Consider the following 22,974-nt stretch of genomic DNA (forward strand, 5'->3'; position numbering starts at 1 on the left):
AGTAATGACAAAGGAGTGGCCTTAAGCCTCTCCAAGCAAGTAGTGTGTTCCTAAAGTGAGAGGAAAGTGAACAAGAGTGGATACTGAGTGGAGAATAACCTCTGACCAATGGTTCTTATTTCTAATTGCTCATGAGACTCATCTGACTGACTTTAAATATCTAGTTGCCAAGGCGTATGCCAATCGAATTAAATGGAGGTCTCTGGGGTTAAGACGCAGGTACCGTAGTTCAGTTCAGTCACTCAGTTGTGTCCGACTCTTTGCAACCCCATGGACTGTAGCACACCAGGCTTCCCTGTCCATCACCAACTCCTAGAGCTTACTCAGACTCATGTTCATCGAGTTGGTGATGCCATCCAACCATCTCATCCTCTGTCGTCCCCTTCTCTTCCCACCTTCAATCTTTCCCAGCTTCAGGGTCTTTTCAAATGAGTCAGTTCTTCACATCAGGTAGCCAAAGGATTGGAGTTTCAGCTTCAGCATCAGTCCTTCCAATGAATATTTAGGACTGATTTCCTTTAAGATTGACTGGTTGGATCTCCTTGCAGTCCAAGGGACTCTCAAGAGTCTTCTCCAACACCACAGTTCAAAAGCATCAATTCTTTGGTGCTCAGTTTTCTTCATGGTCCAACTCTCACATCCATACATGACCACTGGAAAAACCATAGCTTTGACTCGACAGACCATTGTCGGGAAAGTAACATCTCTGCTTTTTAGCATGCTGACACATTACCCTAAGTCCCCTACATACAAGCAAGTTCCATTCTGAGCGCATGTTCGTAAGTCCAGTTTGTTTCTCAGTCCAAAAAAGTTAGCCTAAGTAGCCATCTAACACAATTGGCTTGGCTATACAGTACTGTACAGTAATACATTCATAACACTTTTCACACAAATAATACATACTTAAAAAGCAAACACAAAAAAGTAAAACATTTTAAATCTTATTGTACAATACCTTGAAAAGTCCAGTAGTGCCAGCTACTTCACCCCTGCTTTCACACTTGCTTCTGGACACCCTGGGCTTGAAGTAAAGATACCATACTCTGTATTCAGTGCGGTAGTGTGCAATAATGTACACAGAAGCACAACACCTGTGGAGGACGCACGCATGTGGCAGTGCACACCAGGCACGGGAACTAACATGTCATTGGACATGCGAGCTCGAAGGTTCACATGTAGGGGGCTTACTGCATCGATACTGTTAAAGCTCACCAGGTGATTCCATTGTGCAACCAAGTTTGAATACGATTCTCTAAGCCCTTTTATCTGTGAGTCTTATGTCACTGCTAACAAATGTATCTGAGGAACAGAAGTCATTCTCATGTTTTAATGTTGACAGTGACATATTTTCTGTGTTCATTTTGTCAGTTCATCTAATATTATTATTGTTTCTATGGTAGAAGTAAGCACAATCAAAGGAAATTAGAGACAGAAGTGTTTTGGTAAAGAGAAAAAAATTAATATTAAGAAAATTGTGTATATAATATTAAACACTTAACCAAATTCATACATCTAAGTTCTCTACATTTAATGACAAAATATTGTGTAATCTAATTGATTTCAGTCAATGACATGGTGAATCATCTAGTCAATAGTTTTTCAAGTCACTGTTAAATGGAGAAGTCTTGTAAGAGCTCTGTTAGATTTTTTTTTAATTAGTTGTTACTAATGATCTCAATGAGCAAAAAATCCTTTTAAGAAAGAAATAAGGCACATTTACTAATGGAAAAAAACAGTGTTGTGTTAAAATGCATGGTGCTGTTTGTAGGAGTTTGCAAGACCAAGAAAATGATCAAGGTAGGTTACAGGTCCTTGAAAAGATTGCATGAAAAAGGAACAGCTTGAAAATGGATTTGAATTGAAAAACACAGAATATATAATGTCAGGATACTGAGTGTTATTTTTAAAAGGTGTGCCCAACTCTGAGGAAACAGGTTGAGCTCGTGGCATTAAAACAGGAATCAATGTGGGAAATTAGTTTGATGGAATCAGATTTGTGTGGAGAATAACAAAGTACAGGAAAAAAAATTATTAACATATTGTCATTAATTTTGGGCTTCCCTTGCCAAACTACATGAAGTAGTTTTGCTTTTTACCTAGTTTATAGATAAAGAAATCAAACCGTAGAAAAGTTAAGCAGCTTGACCAAGCTTGCAGAAAGAACATATGCTACAAGCCATGATTCAAACCCAGGCATTCTGATTGTTAAGCAACTTTAAAACAAGAGTGAAAACACAAAAACAAGAGTTAGTTTTTGGCAGATAATATGTCTTAACATGCTTTACATGAATTGTCCCATTCAATTATTTTAATAACCTTTCAAGATATTAGTATTATGGTTTAAAGACAAGGAAACTACTCATCAGCATTCTTACTAATGGATGACAGAATTTACTCTAGTCAATTTAAGGAGAAAGAAAAAATGCATGAAGAGCTATGGAATTGTTGAAGAAAATCCTAGGTCCCTTCCATAACTTTATTTCCTTGGGGTCCAAAATCACTGTGGACAGTGACTGCAGTTATGAAATTAAAAGATGCTTGCTTCTTGGAAGAAAAGCTATGACAAACCTAGACAGCATATTAAAAAGCAGAGTCATCTCTTAACCAGCAGAAGTCTGTATATTCAAAGCTATGGTTTTTCCAGTAGTCTCGTACAGATGTGAGAGTTGGACCATAAAGAAGGCTGAGTGCCAAAGAATTGGTCTTTTCTAACTATGTTGCTAGAGAAGACTCTTGGAAGTCCCTTAGACAGCAAGGAGATCAAACCAATCAATCCTAAAGGAAATCCACCCTGAATATTCATTGGAAGGATGGATACTGAAGATCCAATACTTTATTGGCCACCTGATGTGAAAAGCCAACTCACTGGAAAAGACTCTGATGCTGGGAAAGATTGAGGGCAGGAGAAAAAGAGGGCAACGAATGGTTGGATGGCACAGTCAACTCAGTGAACCTGAGTTTGATCAAGCTCTGGGAGACAGTGAAGGTCATGGAAGCCTGGTGTGCTGCAATCCATGGGGTTGCAGAGTCAGACACAACTGGGTGACTGAACAACCTCCTGCCACAATCACTGAGCAAAATCTGGTTTCAGAGGAATTGCTGCCCTCACCATCATGATCATGAAGCCGCTTGCTGACTCCAGAAGCTCCTACTATAGACACAAGGTCCATAAAAGAGCCTGAATCTCACTGTGTGATTCAGTTTCAGCTAATACAGTTTTTCTGTGTGCATTTATTTCTAAACTTAACAGCATATTCAGAACCAGAGCAGCAAGGAAATATAGGAAATTTACTTTTATACTTTTCCAGATTTTTTTTTTACTATAAAAGAGTATATAATGACTAACGATTAGTCAGTTCAAGGTGTCTACTACATGTAAGGCTCAGAAATTCAGTAAAACAGTGGTAAGAGATGGAGTTAGAGTAGAAGGGAATATAAGGGGCATGAATGTAAGGAAGCCATATATTTGGGACACTCAATGCAATAAATCTTCTACAAGCAGCAATAGAAATACTCACTTGTATACAAGAGGTATTGTACAAAGGACTCAGGAAATATTTAATGTGAAGGAGAGAGGACAATCAGTGTAAAAATTAATATTATAAAACTAAGAGGAAAAATGAATGTCACTAAGTAGAATTAGGAAAATGGAAAGTGCTTCTTGGAGAACAGAAAAAGTTTATTTTGTATATATTGAATAGGCAGAAACATTGAAGTTGTCAAACATAGAAATGTGAAATTAAAACTTGAGACAAAGAGGGACAAACATAAAAATTAGGGGACTATCACTATATGGCAATCATGGAATCATAGTCAGAAAGAGAACAGGGACTCAGAAAAGTGCTGTGGAGTGGGAGAGTTAGCAAGGAAAAACCAGCTTTATTTTACTATTAGATGTTAGATGAATATTATAAATGTCAATCAATCTGATTTCATTATTGACCACTTCGTGATGTCCCTGTGTAGAGTTGTCTCTCAAGTTGTTGGAAAAGGGTGTTTGCAATAACCAGCATTTTCTTTGACAAAACTCTGATAGCTTTTGCTCTGCTTCATTTGGTACTCCAAGGCCAAAGTGAAAGTCACTCAGTGTTGTGACTCCTTGTGACCACATGGGCTATGTAGTCCATGGAGTTCTCCAGGCCAGAAGACTAGAGTGGGTAGCTGTTCCCTTCTCCAGGGTGTCTTCCCAACCCAGGGATTAAACCTGGGTCTCCTGCATTGCAGGTGGATTCTTTACCAGCTGAGCCACCAGGGAAGCCCGAGGTGGCTTGTTTGTTATTCCAAGTATCTGGAATAGCAAACATGTCTGTTACTCCAGGTATCTCTTGACTTACTAGTTTTGCATTCAGGTCCCTAGGATGAAAAGGACATCTTTTTTCTTGGTGCTTGTTCTAGAAAGTCTCATCGGTCTTCATAGAACTAGTCAGCTTCTGCTGCTTTGCCATTAGTGGCCTGGATCTAAATTACCATGATGTGGAAGGGAAACGACCCGAGATCATTCTGTCGTTTTGGGGACTGCACTTTTGGACTCTCTTGTTGACTGTAAGGGTGTGTTGCTGATCTTGTTCATGGCACCGGTTGTCTTGAACCCAGCGTAGGCAAGGTGTGAGTTACGAGGCTGGACAGAGACTTGAGGAGTCATAGGAACTGCAGGCATGCCTACTATCCCCTTGCGGGCATGGCAGCCATAACACAGCTTCTCTCCACTTGTGGCTGGCCCAGTGGACACAGCCGTGATGCAGCGGTGATGCTGCCACTTTCTAGGTGGAGCTCACACACATGTACCACACCAAGTGAGCACCTCGCGACGTGCATGCACAGTGCTATGAATGATCTGTGACATAATCATTATTTACAACACGTGGGGTAAGAGAGCCTGAACACGCCAATTTGCTCTCTCCCCACAGAGGGCTATACCATTTCTTCTAAGGGATTCTTGCCCACGTTGGTAAATGTAATGGTCACTTGAATTAAATTTGTCCATAACCCGTTTATTTTAGTTCACTGATTCCTAAGATTTCAATGTTCACTCTTGCTAACTCCTGCTTGCTTGACCATATCCAATTTACCTTGACTCATGAACTGAACGTTCCAGGTTCCTATGCAGTATTGTTATTTATGGCATGAGACTTTACTTTCACCCCTGGACACATCCACAGTGGAGTGTCATTTCCACTGTGGCGCAGCTGTTTCATCCTTTCTGGAGCAGTTAGTAATTGCCTTCTGCGCTTCCCCAGTAGCACGTTGGAAACCTTCTGACCTCGGGGGACTCATCTTCCAGTGTCATATCTTTCTGACTTTTCATACTATTCCGGGGTTCTCGTGGCAGGAATACTGAGCTGGTTTGCCATTTCTTCCTCCAGTATACCACATTTTGTGAACTCTTCACTGTGACCCCTCTGTCTTAGGTGGCCCTACAAGGCATGTCTTGTAGCTTCACTGAGTTATGCAAGCTCCTTTGACGCAATTCTTATTGGAGATTTGCATCTCAAATTTGCATATTAAGATGAATTTTTGGAAAAAGTGTAACAAATTGTCTTTTTAAAATAAAATTTCTTGAACCTAGTAAAAAGAGTGTTAGACATACAGAGTACCCTTCCCAATGTAAATAGCTAAAACTCTGGACAGACACACGAATTAGTGAGTGTTAGACAATAAGCAATACAGAGTTGTGATTTTTAAGATAGATAAACAATGTAGCCCATGATTGCCTTGACTTTTGGCCTGGAGGCCCACCAGTCCCAGCACTCTCACTGAACTGGTGGGTCAGAGTCTGGAGTTCCAGAGAACTGATGTAGGGAAATTCTGGGTCAGGGTCATGGAGAGAAGAAAACTCTGAAAAGGAAGAGTTCAAGTAATTTCTGCAGAGGTTTTCTTGATTTCTTGTTGACTATTAAGCTGCACATATATAGGAGGACACTTCACAAGGCCAGATAAAGGAAAACTACTCAGAAAAGAAATACTACAAAGAGTTTGAGCTGAACAATAGCCAGACCTCACACAGTGCTTGGGATAATCCAGATTCTATCCAGCTATAAAACCAAGACCTTGTTTAATAAGGCATTCAGTGGAGACCCTAAAATGTTGGACCTTAGCACTATAGTACTTTATAGTTCTAGGATAAAGACTATTTTAGACGTATTCTAACAGAGCTTGGCAACACACCACAAAGAGAACTGGTTGATTCACAGGTAAAGTAGCTGGCTGCTGGAAGAACATTATTGTTGTTCAGTTGCCATGTTGCATCCACCTGTTTGTGACACCATGGACTGCAGCATGCCAGGCTTCCCTGTCCTTCACTATCTCCAGAAGTTTGCTCAAATTCGTGTCCATTTAGTCTGTGATGCTGTTTAACCATCTCATCCTCTACTGCATGCTCTCCTTTTGCTTTCAGTCTTTCCCAGCACCAAGGTCTTTTCCAGTGAGTTAAGTCTTTGTATCAGGTGACCAAAGTTTTGGAGCTTCAGCTTCAGCATCAGTCCTTCCTATGAATATTCAGGGTGTGAATGCTAAGTGGAAATTGATCCTTTCAAATTGTGATGCTAGAAAAGATTCTTGAGAGTCCCTTGGACTGCAAGGAGATAAAACCAGTCCATCCTCTAGGAAATTAATCCTGAATATATATATAATACAGAATATATATAAGGAGTTATACAGCTCAACATCAAAAATAGCTGATTAACTCATGGGCACATGAAAAGATGCTCAACATAACTAATCATCAGGCAAATGTAAATCAAAGTCACAGTGGGATGTCATCTCACACCTCTCAGAATGGTAGTCATCATAAAATACACAAATAACAGGTGTTAGGAAGGATGTGGAGAAATGCAAACCCTTGTACACAGTCTGGTGGGAATGTAAATTGGTACTGCCACTGTGGAAAACAGTATGGAAGTTTCTCATTAAGCTGGAAATAGAACTACCATGTGACTCAGCAATTCCACCTTCAGGGTATATATATCCAAAAAATACTAATTAAAAGATATATGTGCCTCAGTGTTCATAGCAGCATTATTTATGATTGCCAAGTTACAGAAGCAACATAAGTGTCCATCGAGAGATGAGTAGATAAAGATGTGACTGCACGCACACAGAGATGCCCACTGGAATACTACTTAGCAATAACAAAAAGAATAAAATCTTGCCGTTTGTAGCAACATGGATAGACTTGGAGAACCTTATATTAAATGAGGTAAGACAGAGAAAGACAAATACATCACTTATATGTGGAATGTAAAAAAATACAACAAACTAATGAATATAGCAAAAAAAGAAACAAACCCACAGATGAAGAGAAGCTTGTAGTTACCAGTGGGGAGAAGGTGGGGGAGGGACAATACAGGGATAGGAGGAAAAAGTGGCTATTATAGGATGACTTAAAATCATGTGTGTGAAACTTGTGAAAGTTTTAAAGCACTATAGAATTTAAGGAAGCTTTCATTCGATTAGAAAAATAAAACATGAATAAGAAGGAGACAAACAGGAAATTTCAACATAAATATAAAAGCAGTATATACCAAGAAAACTGTGAAAATAGAATAAGTAAATATAAATATGAAAAAAATTTTGGCAGTGTTCTCAACAATATAGACTAAATGCACACATTCCTTGAAAGCTGAAGATTACCAAAACTCACTCAAGAAAAAGTAGAAAACCTAAATTACACTAATTAAATAAAGTGTATTTAAAATTATGAACTTCTCTACAAAGACCACTCTGGGGCCAAATAAATTTTATTATGCATTTAAGCAAGAAACTACCCAAACTCTCTTTAGAGACTGAAAGAATAAGGAACATTTCTGACTCATTTCCTGAGGCTGTCGTTACTTTATGTCAAAACTAGACAGACATTGCAGGAAAACAAAGCAAAACTGAAAACAAACTCAGACTCTCTCACATGAACACAGAAGTAAAATCCTTACTGTGAATTTGAAATAGAACTCAGCAACATACAAGAAAATAGTACATGATGTTCACGTGAGATTTATCTCAGGAAAGAAAAGCTGTTTTCACATTCATAAAACAATCTGTATAATTCATAATATTAACAGAAAGACCCACATTATCTGAGTATATGCAGGAAAATCAGTTGCCAAAATTCACCACCCATTCATGATTTTTTCGAGAAAATACAAAAGTAAGAACAGAAGGAAACTCTCAGCACAATAAATTTTGTTTTCTGTGAAAACCTTAATGGATATACCATGGTGAGAGACTGAATGCTTTTCACCAAAGGTAAGGAACAAGGAAGGAATGTTCTGTCTCCTCACTTGCAGTTATCCTTGTACGAGCCCGCCTTGCCACTGCAATAAGACTGCTGTACTTTGAGAGAGGAAGCAGTAAAACTGAATTTAGAGTCATCATGTTTAGAAACAGAGAAAATCCTAGAGTTTACGGAAAAGCTACCAAGTAGATAAGCCTGAAATACAGCACACACTTGTGGCCTATTGATTTTAGACATATCTTAAGATAAGTTGATCAGGAAAGAACAGATCAGCAACTCAGTATAAAAAGTGAGCAAGATATTTAAATGCATGAAAGAATACATACTGCTGGTGGTTTAGTCGCTAGATCGTATGTGACTCTTTCAACCCCATGGGCTGTAGTGCACCAGGCTCCTCTGTCCATGGGATTCTCCAGGCAAAAATACTGGAGTAGGTTGCAATTTCCTCCTAAAGGGGATCTTCATGACCCAGAATCAAACCCGGGTCTCCTGCATTGCAGGCAGATTCTTTACCAACTAAGCTACAAGGGAATGGACAGTAAATACCTGAATAAAGTGCGATTTGATTAGTCGGCAGAGAAATGCAATGGACAGTGACAAGAATGGCTAAATGTAAAAAAGATTAACATGGCAAAGTATTAAAGAGGTTCTGGGAAGTCATAAATTGCTCAGTTCACTCAGTAAGTTGTGTCCAACTCATTGCACCCCCATGGACTGCAGGAGGCCAGGCTTCCCTGTCAGTCACCTACTACGAAGTTTGCTCAAACTCATGTCCATCGAGGTGGTGATGCCATCCAGCCATCTCATCCTCTGTTGTCCCCTTCTCCTGCCTTCAATCATTCCCAGCATCTGGGTCTTTTCAAATGAGTCAGCTCTTCACATCAGGTGACCAAAGTATTCGAGCTTTAGCTTCAGCATTAGTCCTTCCAATGAATATTCAGGACTGATTTCCTTTAGCATGAACTGGTTTGATCTCCTTGCAGTCCAAGGGACTCTTAAGAGTCTTCTTCAACATCGCGGTTCAAAAGCAACAGTTCTTCGGTGCTCAACTTTCTTTTTTTTTTTCATTTTTTCTTTCTTTCTTTCTTTTTTTCATTTATTTTTATTAGTTGGAGGCTAATTACTTCACAACATTGCAGTGGGTTTTGTCATACAGTGACATGAATCAGCCATGGAGTTACATGTGTTCCAATCCCGATCCCCCCTCCCACCTCCCTCTCCACCCAGTCCCTCTGGGTCTTCCCAGTGGAGCAGGCCCGAGCACTTGTCTCATGCATTCAACCTGGGCTGGCGATCTGTTTCCCTGTAGATAATATACATGCTGTTCTCTCAAAACACCCCACCCTCGCCTTCTCCCACAGAGTCCAAAAGTCTTTTCTGTACATCTGTGTCTCTTTTTCTGTTTTGCGTATAGGGTTATCATTACCATCTTTCTAAATTCCATATATATGTGTTAGTATGCTGTAGTGATCTTTATCTTTCTGGCTTACTTCACTCTGTATAAGGGGCTCCAGTTTCATCCATCTCATTAGAACTGATTCAAATGAATTCTTTTTAATGGCTGAGTAATATTCCATGGTGTATATGTACCACAGCTTCCTCATCCATTCGTCTGCTGATGGGCATCTAGGTTGCTTCCATGTCCTGGCTATTATAAACAGTGCTGCGATGAACATTGGGGTTCACATGTCTCTTTCAGATCTGGTTTCCTCAGTGTGTGTGCCCAGGAGGGGTATTGCTGGGTCATATGGCAGTTCTATTTCCAGTTTTTTAAGAAATCTCCACACTGTTTTCCATAGTGGCTGTACTAGTTTGCATTCCCACCAACAGTGTAAGAGGGTTCCCTTTTCTCCACACCCTCTCCAGCATTTGTTGCTTGTAGACTTTTGGATAGCAGCCATTCTCACTGGCATGTAATGGTACCTCATTGTGGTTTTGATTTGCATTTCTCTGATAATGAGTGATGTTGAGCATCTTTTCATGTGTTTGTTAGCCATCTGTATGTCTTCTTTGGAGAAATGTCTGTTTAGTTCTTTGGCCCATTTTTTGATTGGGTCATTTATTTTTCTGGAATTGAGCTTCAAGAGTTGCTTGTGTATTTTTGAGATTAATCCTTTGTCTGTTGCTTCATTTGCTATTATTTTCTCCCAATCTGAGGGCTGTCTTTTCACCTTGCTTATAGTTTCCTTTGTTGTGCAAAAGCTTTTAAGTTTCATTAGGTCCCATTTGTTTATTTTTGCTTTTGTTTCTAATATTCTGGGAGGTGGGTCATAGAGGATCCTGCTGTGATTCATGTCGGAGAGTGTTTTGCCTATGTTCTCCTCTAGGAGTTTTATAGTTTCTGGTCTTACATTTAGATCTTTAATCCATTTTGAGTTTATTTTTGTGTATGGTGTTAGACAGTGTTCTAGTGTCATTCTTTTACAAGTGGTTGACCAGTTTTCCCAGCACCACTTGTTAAAGAGGTTGTCTTTTTTCCATTGTATATCCTTGCCTCCTTTGTCAAAGATAAGGTGTCCATAGGTTCGTGGATTTATCTCTGGGCTTTCTATTCTGTTCAATTGATCTATATTTCTGTCTTTGTGCCAGTACCATACTATCTTGATGACTGTGGCTTTGTAGTAGAGTCTGAAGTCAGGCAGGTTGATTCCTCCAGTTCCAGTCTTCTTTCTCAAGATTACTTTGGCTATTCAAGGTTTTTTGTATTTCCATACAAATTGTGAAATTCTTTGGTCTAGTTCTGTGAAAAATACCGTTGGTAGCTTGATAGGGATTGCATTGAATCTATAGATTGCTTTGGGTAGAATAGCCATTTTGACAATATTGATTCTTCCAATCCATGAACACGGTATGTTTCTCCATCTGTTTGTGTCCTCTTTGATTTCTTTCATCAGTGTTTTATAGTTTTCTATGTATAGGTCTTTTGTTTCTTTAGGTAGATATACTCCTAAGTATTTTATTCTTTTTGTTGCAATGGTGAATGGTATTGTTTCCTTAATTTCTCTTTCTGTTTTTTCATTGTTAGTATATAGGAATGCAAGGGATTTCTGTGTGTTAATTTTATATCCTGCAACTTTACTATATTCATTGATTAGCTCTAATAATTTTCTGGTAGAGGCTTTAGGGTTTTCCATGTAGATGATCATGTCATCTGCAAACAGCGAGAGTTTCACTTCTTCTTTTCCTATCTGGATTCCTTTTACTTCTTTTTCTGCTCTGATTGCTGTGGCCAAAACTTCCAACACTATGTTGAATAGTAGTGGTGAGAGTGGGCAGCCTTGTCTTGTTCCTGATTTCAGGGGAAATGCTTTTAATTTTTACCATTGAGGGTGATGCTTGCTGTGGGTTTGTCATATATAGCTTTTATTATGTTGAGGTATGTTCCTTCTGTTCCTGCCTTCTGGAGAGTTTTATCATAAATGGGTGTTGAATTTTGTCAAAGGCTTTCTCTGCATCTATTGAGATAATCATATGGTTTTTATCTTTCAATTTGTTAATGTGGTGTATTACATTGATTGATTTGCGGATATTAAAGAATCCTTGCATTCCTGGGATAAAGCCCACTTGGTCATGGTGTATGATTTTTTTAATATGTTGTTGGATTCTGTTTGCTAGAATTTTGTTAAGGATTTTTGCATCTATGTTCATCGGTGATGTTGGCCTGTAGTTTTCTTTTTTTGTGGCATCTTTGTCTGGTTTTGGAATTAGGGTGATGGTGGCCTCATAGAATGAGTTTGGAAGCTTACCTTCTTCTGCAATTTTCTGGAGAGTTTGAGTAAGATAGGTGTTAGCTCTTCTCTAAATTTTTGGTAGAATTCAGCTGTGAAGCCATCTGGTCCTGGGCTTTTGTTTGCTGGAAGATTTCTGATTACAGTTTCGATTTCCTTGCTTGTGATGGCTCTGTTAAGATCTTCTGTTTCTTCCTGGTTCAGTTTTGGAAAGTTATACTTTTCCAAGAATTTGTCCATTTCATCCAAGTTGTCCATTTTATTGGCATAGAGCTGCTGGTAGTAGTCTCTTATGATCCTTTGTATTTCAGTGTTGTCTGTTGTGATCTCTCCATTTTCATTTCTAATTTTGTTAATTTGGTTCTTCTCTCTTTGTTTCTTAATGAGTCTTGCAAATGGTTTGTCAATTTTGTTTATTTTTTCAAAAAAAGGAGGCAAGGATATACAATGGAAAAAAGACAACCTCTTTAACAAGTGGTGCTGGGAAAACTGGTCAACCACTTGCAAAAGAATGAAACTAGAACACTTTCTAACACCATACACAAAAATAAACTCAAAATGGATTAAAGATCTAAATGTAAGACCAGAAACTATAAAACTCCTAGAGGAGAACATAGGCAAAACACTCTCCGACATAAATCACAGCAAGATCCTCTATGACCCACCTCCCAGAATATTGGAAATAAAAGCAAAACTAAACAAATGGGATCTAATGAAACTTAAAAGCTTTTGCACTACAAAAGAAACTATAAGTAAGGTGAAAAGACAGCCCTCAGATTGGGAGAAAATAATAGCAAATGAAGAAACAGACAAAGGATTAATCTCAAAAATATACAAGCAACTCCTGCAGCTCAATTCCAGAAAAATAAATGACCCAATCAAAAAATGGGCCAGAGAACTAAACAGACATTTCTCCAAAGAAGACATACAGATGGCTAACAAACACATGAAAAGGTGCTCAACATCACTCATTATTAGAGAAATGCAAATCAAAACCACAATGAGGTACCATTACACACCAGTCAGGATGGGTGCTATCCAAAAGTCTACAAGCAATAAATGCTGGAGAGGCTGTGGAGAAAAGGGAACCCTCTTACACTGTTGGTGGGAATGCAAACTAGTACAGCCACTATGGAAAACAGTGTGGAGATTCCTTAAAAAACTGGAAATAGAACTGCCATATGACCCAGGAATACCACTTCTGGGCATACACACTGAGGAAACCAGATCTGAAAGAGACACGTGCACCCCAATGTTCATCGCGGCACTGTTTATAATAGCCAGGACATGGAAGCAACCTAGATGCCCATCAGCAGATGAATGGATAAGGAAGCTGTGGTACATATACACCATGGAATTTTACTCAGCCGTCAAAAAGAATTCATTTGAACCAGTCCTAATGAGATGGATGAAACTGGAGCCCCTTATACAGAGTGAAGTAAGCCAGAAAGATAAAGAACATTACAGCATACTAACACATATATATGGAATTTAGAAAGATGGTAACGATAACCCTATATGCAAAACAGAAAAAGAGACACAGAAATACAGAACAGACTTTTGAACTCTGTGGGAGAAGGTGAGGGTGGGATATTTCAAAAGAACAGCATGTATACTATCTATGGTGAAACAGATCACCAGCCCAGGTGGGATGCATGAGACAAGTGCTCGGGCCTGGTGCACTGGGAAGACCCAGAGGAATCGGGTGGAGAGGGAGATGGGAGGGGGGATCGGGATGGGGAATAAGTGTAAATCTATGGCTGATTCATATCAGTGTATGACAAAACCCACTGAAATGTTGTGAAGTAATTAGCCTCCAACTAATAAAAAAATTAAAAAAAAAAAAAACCAGCTTTTAGCTTTGTTGATTTTTGCTATGGTCTCTTTAGTTTCTATTGCATTTATTTCTGCCCTGATTTTTAAGATTTCTTTCCTTCTACTAACCCTGGGGTTCTTCATTTCTTCCTTCTCTAATTGCTTTAGGTGTAGAGTTAGGCTATTTATTTGGCTTTTTTCTTGTTTCTTGATGTAAGCCTGTAATGCTATGAACCTTCCCCTTAGCACTGCTTTTACAGTGTCCCATAGGTTTTGGGTTGTTGTGTTTTCATTTTCATTCATTTCTATGCATATTTTGATTTCTTTTTTGATTTCTTCTATGACCTGTTGGTTTTTCAGAAGCGTGTTATTTAGCCTCCATATGTTTGAATTTTTAACAATTTTTTTCTTGTAATTGAGATCTAATCTTAGTGCACTGTCATCAGAAAAGATGACTGGAATGATTTCAATTTTTTTGAATTTTCCAAGACCAGATTTATGGCCCAGGATGTGATCTATTCTGGAGAAGGTTCCGTGTGCACTTGAGAAAAAGGTGAAGTTGATTGTTTTGGGGTGAAATGTCCTATAGATATCAATTAGGTCTAGCTGGTCCATTGTGTCATTTAAGGTTTGTGTTTCCTTGTTAATTTTCTGTTTAGTTGATCTATCCATAGTTGTGAGTGGGGTACTAAAGTCTCCCACTATTATTGTGTTACTATTAATTTCCTCTTTCATACTCGTTAGCGTTTGCCGTACATATTGCAGTGCTCCTGTGTTGGGTGCATATATATTTATAATTGTTATAGCCTCTTCTTGGATTGATCCTTTGATCATTATGTAGTGTCCTTCTTTGTCTCTTTTCACATCCTTTATTTGAAAGTCTATTTTATCTGATATGAGTATTGTGACTCCTGCTTTCTTTTGGTCTCCGTTTGCGTGAAATATTTTTTTTCAGCCCTTCACTTTTAGTCTGTAGGTGTCTCTTGTTTTGAGGTGAGTCTCTTGTAGATAGCATATATAGGGGTCTTGCTTTTGTATCCATCCATTCAGCCAATCTTTGTCTTTTGGTTGGGGCATTCAACCCATTTACATTTAAGGTAATTATTGATAGGTGTGGTCCCGTTGCCATTTACTTTGCTGTTTTGGGTTCACGTTTATACAACCTTTCTGCGTTTCCTGTCTAGAGAAGATCCTTTAGCATTTGTTGAAGAGCTGGTTTGGTGGTGCTGAATTCTCTCAGCTTTTGCTTGTCTGTAAAGCTCTTGAATTCTCCTTCATATCTGAATGAGATCCTTGCTGGGTACAGTAATCTAGGTTGTAGGTTATTCTCTTTCATTACCTTAAGTATGTCCTGCCATTCCCTTCTGGCCTGGAGGGTTTCTATTGATATATCAGCTGTTATCCTTATAAAAATCCCTTTGTGTGTTATTTGTTGTTTCTCCCTTGCTGCTTTTAATATTTGTTCTTTGTGTTTGATCTTTGTTAATTTGATTAATATGTGTCTTGGGGTGTTTCGCCTTGGGTTTATCCTGTTTGGGACTCTCTGGGTTTCTTGGACTTGGGTGGCTATTTCCTTCCCCATTTTAGGGAAGTTTTCAGCTATTATCTCCTCGAGTATTTTCTCATGGCCTTTCATTTTGTCTTCTTCTTCTGGGACTCCTATGATTCGAATGTTGGGGCGTTTCACATTGTCCCAGAGGTCCCTGAGGTTGTCCTCATTTCTTTTGATTCTTTTTTCTTTTTTTCCGCTCTGCTTCATTTATTTCCACCATTTTATCTTCTACCTCACTTATCCTATCTTCTGTCTCTGTTATTCTACTCTTGGTTCCCTCCAGAGTGTTGTTGATCTCATTTATTGCATTATTCATTTTTAATTGACTCTTTTTTATTTCTTCTAGGTCTTTATTAAACATTTCTTGCATCTTTTCAATCTTTGTCTCCAGGCTATTTATCTGTAACTCCATTTTGTTTTCAAGATTTTGGATCATTTTTATTATCATTATTCTAAATTCTTTTTCAAGTAGATTCTCTATCTCTTCCTCTTTTGTTTGACTTGGTGGGCATTTTTCATGTTCCTTTACCTGTTGGGTATTTCTGTGCCTTTTCATCTTGTTTAGATTGCTGTGTCTGGAGTGGGCTTTCTGTATTCTGGAGGTCTGTGATTCCTTTTTATCGTGGAGGGTTTACCCAGTGGGTGGGGTTGGACGATTGGCTTGTCAAGGTTTCCTGGTTAGGGAAGCTTGCATCGGTGTTCTGGTGCGTGGAACTTGATTTCTTCTCTCTGGACTGCAATGGAGTGCCCAGTAATGAGTTTTGAGATGTGTCTATATGTTAGGTGTGACCTTGGGCAGCCTGTATGTTGGCGTTCAGGGCTATGGTCCTGCGTTGCTGGAGAATTTGCGTGGTATGTCTTGCTCTAAAACTTATTGGCTCTTGGGTGGTGGTTGGTTTCAGTGTAGGTATGGAGGCTTTTGGACGGTCTCTTATTACTTAAAATTCCATGTAGTCACGAGTTTTCTGGTGTTCTCAGGTTTTGGGCTTAAGTCTCCTGCCTCTAGATTTCAGTTTTATTCTTCCAGTCGTCTCAAGACTTCTCCTACTATACAGCACTGATAATAAAACTTCTAGGTTAATGGCGAAAGATTCTCCCCTGTGAGGGACACCCAGAGAGGTTCACAGAGTTACATAAAGAATAGGAGAGGGAGGAGGGAGATAGAGATGAGCAGGAGGAGAGAAAGGGGGACTCAAGAGGAGAGAGATAGATCTACGCAGTTGTCTGTTCCCAGAGTGTTCTCCGTAGCCCAGACACCCACAGAGATTCACAGAATTGGATTGGGAAGAGAAGGCGAAAGGAGGAAATAGAGGTGTTCTGAGGTAGAAAAAGGAGTCAAGATTGGGAGAGAATAATCAACACACTCCTGAATGAAAATGGGAACTGAATCTTGGATTCTTAAATGTCCGCAATTTAAATCATATACTGAAAAACAAAGATTAAAAATCTAGAGTAGAGGTTAGACTCTTAAAAATACTATATTAAAAACAAAAACCAAAACACACAAAAAAAATTTTTAGAAATATATATGAAGTTCGGTTTAAAAATAGGGCTTCTCTCTCTCTCTTTTTTTTTGTAAGGTTATAGTGTAATGGAAATGAAAATTAAGGAGTAGTAGAGGAGTAATAGAGGACTTTAAAAGGAAATAAGAGAAAAAGAAAAATAGAAAATAGAAGAGAAACAGGAAGAAAAAAAAAACACAAGAAAGAAAATTTTTTCTCCTAATTAAAAAAATCATAAAAGTCTATGAAAATGAAAGTTAAGGAGTAATGGGAGAGTAATAGGGAATTTTAAAAGAAAATAAAAGAGAAAAAATGAAAAAGAAAAAAAAATTTTTTTTTTCTTTAAAAAAAAAAAGTAAAAATATATCTAGGAATTTCTCTGGAGCTGTTGCGGTCAGTGTGGGTTCGGCTCAGTTTCAGATAGCTCCTCGTTCCAGCTTACACTTCTCGATATCTACAGGCCCCTTCCGGTGTAGTCGGTGTTACCTATAGGGATTATAACCTGTTGCACCAGTCCCTTCTGAAGCGGTTCCCTTTGTTTATTTGGCTTCTGTTTGCCGGTCTCTTCAGTGCCTAATTTCCGCCCTGACACAGGCGGGCGGAGGTGGTCTCTTATTCAGGTTGCTAGTTCCCTCGCGCTGCGGGGAGCTGCTGGCACTGCTTTCCCATCTACGCTGCTCAGGCTCCCGGCTGCTCTATATGGAGCGTGCCCTGCGCTGCGCGCGGTTCCAGCCCTCGGGTGTTCCACAAAAGCGTGGAACAAAAAGCCGCGCCTGCTTTTTGTGCCTTCCCCATCCGAGCGGCTTAGGCAGCCAGGGGCTTGATGGGCGCACTCTCCCCGGGTGCGGCGCGCCTTCTCCCCTCCGCGGTCCCAGCCTCAGTTTCCGCCGGCGCCCGTCAGGTCTGTGCGCCTTCTGACCTCCATGTCCCCAGCCCCAGTCCACCCCGGGCCGGTCGGATGCCTGCGCCCTGTGTCTCCCCGTGACCCTCCCGGCGGATGTCGACCATCTAGAATCTCAGGAGGTCTTTGGTTAGAAACTAGAGGCCTGTTTGCAGTGCCGTAGGGGATGCGATCCTTGGGGCCGAGCCTGCCCCTTTCCCCTCCCCTCTGCCTCCAGCCTCCGGCAGGGCTGGGTCAGTCCGCAGCCTGCGAGCTCTTCTCTGGACTTGCTCGGGCCGTTTGTTCTGCGAATGGCCGGCAGTGTGTTCCGGCCGTTTAATTTTCTCTCTCTCTCTTACTGTCCCACAGTTTAAGTTGGTAATTCACACAAGCTCCCTCCGATTGTCCTCAGGGCACTCAGGCCTGGTCCTTACCCTAAGCAATGTCGCCGGCTCCTCTCTGTTCCGCCCCCACTTGCTGGTGGCGGATGCGGGCGTCTGGGGTACTTTTCTGCTGGGAGTTGCTTTTAGGCTGGTAATCTGTGGGTTTTATTCATTGTTCCCCTCCCAGTCAGGTTGCCCTCCGAGATTCAAAACCTTCCCCCAGACCCGCCAGTGCGAGGGTTTCCTGGTGTCTGGAAACTTCCTCTATTGAGAGTCCCTTCCCGGGACGGATCTCCGTCCTTAGCTCTTTTGTCTCTCTTTTTATCTTTTATATTTTGTCCTACCTCCTTTCGAAGACAATGGGTTGCTTTTCTGGGCACCTGATGACCTCAGCTAGCGATCAGAAGTTGTTTTGTGAAGTTTGCTCTGCATTCAGTTATTCTTTTGATGAATTTGTAGGAGAGAAACTGGTCTCCCCATCCTATCCCTCCGCCATCTTGGCTCCTCCTCACCTTTCTTTATAGTCCAACTCTCATATCCATACATGACCACTGGAAAAACCATAGCTTTAACTAGATGGACAATTGTCAGCAAAGTAATGTCTCTACTTTTTATTATGCTGTCTAGGTTGGTCATAACTTTTTTTCCAAAGAGCAGGCGTCTTTTAATTTCGTGGCTACAGTCACCATCTGAAGTGATTTTGGAGCCCAAAAAGTAAAAGTCTCTCATGTTTCCATTGTTTCCCCGTCTATCTGCCATGAAGTGATGGGACAGGATGCCATGATCTTAGTTTTCTGAATGTTGAGCTTTAAGCCAACGTTTTCACTCTCCTCTTTCACTTTCATCAAGAGGCTCTTTAGTTCTTGGCTTTCTGCCATAAGGGTGGTGTCATCTGCGTATCTGAGGTTATTGATAATTCTGCTGGCAATCTTGATTCCAGTTTATGCTTCATACAGCCCAGCATTTTGCATGATGTACTCTGCATATGAGTTAAACAAACAGGGTGACAATATACAGCCTTGACATATGCCTTTCTCAATTTGGAACCAGTTTCTCCAGGTCTGTTGTAACTGTCGCTTCTTGACTTGCATACAGATTTCTCAGGAGGCAGGTACAGTGATCTGGTATTCCCATCACTTTAAGAATTTTCCACAGTTTGTTGTGATCCACACATTCAAACACTTTGGTGTAGTCAGTAGAACAGAAGATGTTTTTTCTCAAACTCTTTTGCTTTTTCGATGATGCAGTGGATGTTGGCAATTAGATCTCTGGTTCCTTTGCCTTTTCTAAATCTAGCTTGAACATCTGGAAGTTCTCGGTTCACGTACTGTTGAAGCCTGGCTTGGAGAATTTTGAACATTACTTTGCTAGCGTGTGAGATGAGTGCAGTTGTGCTGTAAATTGAACATTCTTTGGCATTGCCTTTCTTTGGGAGTGGGATGAAAACTGACCTTTTCCAGTCCTGTGGCCACTGCTGAGTTCTCCAAATTACTGCCATATTGAGTGCAGCACTTTCAAAGCATCATCTTTTAGGATTTAAAGTAGCTCAAAAGGAATTCCACCACTTCCACTAGCTTTGTTCGTAGTGATGCTGCCTAAGGCCCACTTGACTTTGCATTCCAGGATGTCTGGCTCTAGGTGAGTGATCACACCATTGTGGGTCATGAAGATATTTTTTGTATAGTTGTTCTGTGTATTCTTGCCACCTCTTCTTAATATCTTCTGCTTCTTTTAGGTCCATACCATTTCTGTTCTTTATCATGCCCATCTTTCCGTGAAATGTTCCCCTAGTATCTCTAATTTTCTTAAAGAAATCTCTGGTCTTTCACATTTCATTGTTTTCCTCTATTTCTTTGCACTGATCACTGAGGAAGACTTTCTTATTTCTCCTTGCTGTTCTTTGGAACTCTGCATTCAGATGGTTATATCTTTCCTTTTCTCCTTTGTCTTTTGCTTCTCTTCTTTTTTCAACTATTTGTAAGGGCTCCTCAGATAACCCATTTGCCTTTTTGTGTTTCTTTTTCTTGGGGATGGTCTTGATCCCTGTCTCCTGTACAGTGTCATGAACCTCCATCCATAATTCTTCAGGCACTCTGTCTGTCAGATCTAATCCCTTGAATCTATTTGTCACTTCCACTGTATAATTGTAAGTGGTTTGACTTAGGTCATACCTGAAAGATCTAGTGGTTTTCCCTGCTCTCTTCAATTAATGTCTGAATTTGGCAATAAGGAGCTCATGATCTGAGCCACAGTCAGCTCCTACTTTTGTTTTTGCTGACTGTATAGAACTTCTCCATCTTTGGCTGCAAAGAATATAATCAATCTGATTTCAGTGTTGACCACCTGGTGATGTCCATGTGTAGAGTCTTCTCTTGCTAGTGAGAATATAAAACAGACTAACAGTTCCTTGGAAAGTCAGTTGTGTACTTACCATATGGCCAAACACTTCAGCAGCTATGTTGACAAGAAAAATTATCTGTAAATGTTCATAGTCTCTTTAATTTTAAGAGTGTTAATCTGAGAACAACTCCATTCCACTGACAGGAGGATCAATAAGTAAATCAGTATATTTAGTAGAGTACTGTTCAGCCATATAATGTATTGAGTCAACAGCACACAGTAGCATGGATAAATCTAAGTATACTAGGCTGAGAAAAGTAAACCAGACCTAAAAGAACATACAAGGTTTGATTAAATTTCTATTAAGTTCCAAAACAGGCAAAATTAATGTATGGTGGAAGATACCAGAGTGGTGGTTGATTTGGCAATGTCTCTGGGGTTGACTAAAAAGGAGCAGGAAGGATTAGAGTGTGGTTACAAGGATAGTTGAATGTGATTGTCACAATTCATCAAAATGGGCACTGAAGTTCTGGACACTCCACTGTCTGTAGACTACATCTCAATTAAAACAAAGCATTTGAAATTTAACAGTTTTTTTCTGAATCCAGAATAGTTATAATAGTAAAATTTTTCAATACTTTTCTAAATCAAGTGTTTTAACTCAGTTTTAATATATATTCTTTATATGTAAGCTCCAGTGAATTAGATTTATGTGCAAGTGGATTTGTATCCTCTAATGTTATCTTTTTTATGGCTGTGTTTATAAGAATGCAGTTTTCTTAGGTCTTGAAAAAACTGCATGATGCTGAACATAAAACTTTACTAATATTTTGACAAATACGTATCTTGTATTCTCCTGTTTGGAGTCTTTTCTTATCAATTGATTAAAATGAAGAATTTGTCTTCTCATCATGATTGTTGTGTATTCACCATCTTGTACTTGTCACCTTAGTTTTCTATTTGTTTTAAAAATAACTTGAAAAGTGACTCCCACAGGAGTATTCCGACTTCTGACATGTTGATTTTCTAAGAACTTGCATTGTTTCACTTCTCAAAATGGAGAACAGAATCAAGACATTGGTTTTTAATGTTCTTACATTGTGCCAGTGGGTCTCTGTGTTACAAAATTTTGTGAGTAACTCCTTCTTTGAATGACTTCCTCTTTTCAGATAGAATTAAAACAGCTATCATTTAGGAAAAGCCAGCCAGTTCACAAGTTGTTACAGAGAAAACATGGGGGTGTTCTCACTGTAAAAGAAGCAATAGACACATTTTTAGAAAGTTTTCTGTTTCATTTTTTAGAATTTTATTAATAAGTTTATAAGTTTGTCTAGATATCTAGATGGTACTTGATTTTCACAGAATCACCCTTCTTATCAGGCATTATGAAAATTTTCTACTATTGAAAGTTGGTTTATTGGTATATTTCATTTCTAAATTTTAGCAAAAGCAGAGTGTTTTGTTAATAGAAAGGCATTAGAAAGGCAACATGGAAAAAGAGGCATAACTGTTTAGTTTAACTTTATATGGTTGTTAAAGAATCCTACTCCAATCCTGACTACCCATCAGAGCTCTGTAAACCTACCTGTTGCCTTGAGGTGAGAATAAGTAGGAAAGTGGCAAAGATAGTATTTTTTAAAGAAACTGCAATCAATCGATAGACCTTTTCTGTGATGTGTCAAGTAAAATCCGATAGAAGGAGTCCAGAAATAGGCAGTATGGAGATTCAGTGAGGGTCAGAATTGCCGTCCACACTTGTGAGCACACACATGATTGGACTTCAGGTTGAATCCTGTGAATCAGAGAGGCCTTATTCAATACCAGCTTTACTAATTATTTCAGAAACAGGCAAGGGCACAGGTGAAGCAGAAAGAGACGTGGGGCATTCTACACGTTTCCTAAGATCCTTGTTGTGAGACATGTCTCTCTAGCCTCGAACAGCAGATTGTGTGGGGGTCTCACGCAGAGGGAGCTTTATGTTGTTAAACGTCTCATTTTATAACTTGGAGAATTTTACAGCTCATACGGCTGCCTTCAAGGGGCTGTGTCTCATAGATTCTGAGTCCGTTTAGCTAAGTAATATTTTGCTAGGAACTCCCCACTAAGGACATTCACTAGATAAAATTTTCTTCTAATAACAGTTGCCAGGAGATCCACTTGAGGAGGAGACAGGCCTGGTCATCAATCTATTTTCTTTCTCTCAGGGCATATCCCCAGTAAGTACCAGCAGCTTTATCTTCTTCCTCCCAGCTGGCTGTCAAGTTCCCGAAGCCTGCCTGTGCTAGAATTGTTTATGGAACAGAGTCAACTGAGAAAGAAAAAATTTTTATAAAGGTATATTTCAGTTATTTGCAAGTAAACAGGGTTATGGTATTTCATTGAAAGAATCTGTACAGTTTATAATTATATAATTTTATATATTATACAATAAACTACATTCCAATAGGAAGAGGTAAGTAATTCAGTAGAAAGGAAATGTGAGCTAACAATATGAAAAGGCAGTTTAATAGAAGAAGAAACACGGAAGGAAAACTAACATGAATGAAT

General features: G+C 39.4%; 1 protein-coding gene across 2 annotated transcripts in view; it reads left to right on the forward strand.

The window, feature by feature from the left end:
* Nucleotides 1–22,974, forward strand: part of MEI4 (meiotic double-stranded break formation protein 4) — a 235,044-nt gene that overhangs the window by 154,057 nt on the left and 58,013 nt on the right. The gene's annotated exons all lie outside the window — the stretch shown is intronic.

This window comes from Cervus elaphus, chromosome 28 (assembly GCF_910594005.1).
Source record: "Cervus elaphus chromosome 28, mCerEla1.1, whole genome shotgun sequence".
NCBI lineage: Eukaryota > Metazoa > Chordata > Mammalia > Artiodactyla > Cervidae > Cervus > Cervus elaphus.